Source organism: Nicotiana sylvestris, chromosome 7 (genome assembly GCF_000393655.2).
Source record: "Nicotiana sylvestris chromosome 7, ASM39365v2, whole genome shotgun sequence".
Classification (NCBI taxonomy): domain Eukaryota; kingdom Viridiplantae; phylum Streptophyta; class Magnoliopsida; order Solanales; family Solanaceae; genus Nicotiana; species Nicotiana sylvestris.
The window spans coordinates 34,271,207-34,273,517 of record NC_091063.1 but is presented as its reverse complement, the minus strand read 5'-3'; positions in this window follow the sequence as shown (position 1 = coordinate 34,273,517).

Genomic DNA, 2,311 nt, shown 5'->3' with positions numbered 1-2,311 from the left:
TTATTTTCAAAGTGGGTCGAAGTAAGTTTTTTTTTTAAAAAAAAAGAAAAATAACAAGAAAAAAAACTTATAATCAAAATTTTCATAATTGGTTAATTTTTAGTCTCAGTTTGAACTACACGGGTTTGATTCTTACAAATCTAGTGTGATACATAGGCAACCTCCAGCGGGTCCGGCCTCCATTTTTGAAAAAGTTTTTGAAAAAAAGTGTGTCCATAATATGTTTTTAAAATAATAATAATAATAATAATAATAATAATAATAATAATAATAATAATAATAATAATAATAATAATTCGACAGTTTTGCTTTTCTTTTTATAATTTGTCATTGCATCCTTTTTTTCCCAATACAACCCTAATATTTTTCTCGGAAGTACAAAAGGGCTATTCTCAAATAAATAAATATTTTCCTCCTTTGCGGTAATTTTTTACTATTTTTTCCCCTATGTCCGGTCCTTTTTGTCGAGATAGCCTTAAAACCCTCCTCGGAAGCGACGAAGGGCTGTTTTCGTAAAAATAGTTAATTTTTCTATTTTTAATCTTTTTTTATATTATTTTTTATTATTGGTTATTTTCATCATGTGTCTGGCCGTTTTTGCCGAGATAGCCTTAAAGCCTTCCTTGAAAGAACCGAAAGGTCGTTTTCATAAAAATAACTATCTTTGACCATTTTGCCCTTGTTCGGCCATCTTGTCATGATATCCTTGAAACCTTCCTAGGATGTGCTGAAGGGTTGTTTACGTTAAAATAGACATTTTTCTTCATTTTTTAGGGCCCCTCATGTCCCGATGTTTTACCAAAACTTTCCTAGAATAGATGTTTGCTTTCAAATATTATTTGCACAAACTGCATGTACATATGTTTCACCCTTGATATTGGGCACGTAGGTAATTGTAATGACCCAGCCGGTCGTTTCATGAGTTACCACTTCATTTTCCCCATTTCTACTTATTATTGCCTTATTCAGCTGTATTATTTTCTACCGGGTTAGTTGGCTCAGGTTCGGAGAGGTTGACTTATCTGTTAAAGGGCTCAGATGCGAGTTGCGATGGTTAGGATAGCTTCGGGAGGTGATTCGGAACTTAGGAGCATGATCGGAATGTGTTTTGGAGGTCCGGAGTAGATTTAGGCTTAAATTGGCAAAATTAGAATTTTGGCGTTTTCCGGTTGATAGGTGAGATTTTAATATAGGGGTAGGAATGGAATTACGGGAGTTGCAGTAGTTCCGTTGTGTCATTTGGGATGTGTGTGCAAAATTTCAGGTTATTCGGATTTGGTTTGGTAGACATTTTGATCTAAAGCGTAATTTCGAAGATTTTGGAACTTTAGGCTTGAATTCGATGTGTTTTGGTTGATTCGATGTTGTTCGAGGTGTTTTGAGGATTGGTACAAGTTAGAATAATGGTATATGATGTGTTTGTGCTTTTGGTTGAGGTCCCAGGGACTTCGGGGTGATTTCGGGTGATTGACGGAAAGAATGGAAATTGGAAATTGCAGCTGAAGTTGTAGTCTGCTGTCATAACCGCACCTGCGACTAGGGGACCACAGGAACGGGCTCGCAGAAGCGTAGAGGGAGCCACAGATGTGGCCAAAAGGAGGACCAGCTAGAACTGCAGAAGCGGTAAGGGGAGCGCACCTGTGATAGCGTAGGTGCGGGCAGTGCATCGTAGATGCGATTTTGGCTACTTAAGTGATGACCGCAGAAGCGGTGCTCAGACGGTAGAAACGATTGTGCAGGAGCGTGGAATTTGCCGCAGGTGCAGAATCCCTAGGCTAGAAGGTATAAAAGCATTCCTTTGCAATTTTTGAGTTGTTCTTTACCATTTCAAGTCGATTTTGGAGCTTTTCGGGAGATTTTGAAGAGGGATTCAAGGGATAACGTCTGGAGATAAGATTTTTGAACCTAATAATCGATCCTATGTCATTATTTCATGGATTAGGCATGTAATTATAGGGATTAAGGGTTAAAATTTGGAAAACTAGGGCTTGGTATTGGAGACCTTGGCTTGAGGAGTTGAGGGGCCATTTGTGGTCGGATTTTGGGCCTTTTGATATGTATGAACTCGTGAGGAGATAAGGAATATATTGATGTGAATTTTATCAAATTCCGAGACGTGGACCCAGGGATTGGGTTGTTGTTAATTTCGGGATTTATGTTGTAAATTAATTATTTTTGCATGGGCTTCGTCCCTTAGCATATATTTACGTCGTATTCTGATTTTGGATACATTCGACACGAGTTGAGGCCGATTCAAGGGGCAAAGGCGTCGCGGGCTAGAGTTGGACTGGATTGAGGTGAGTAATAATTT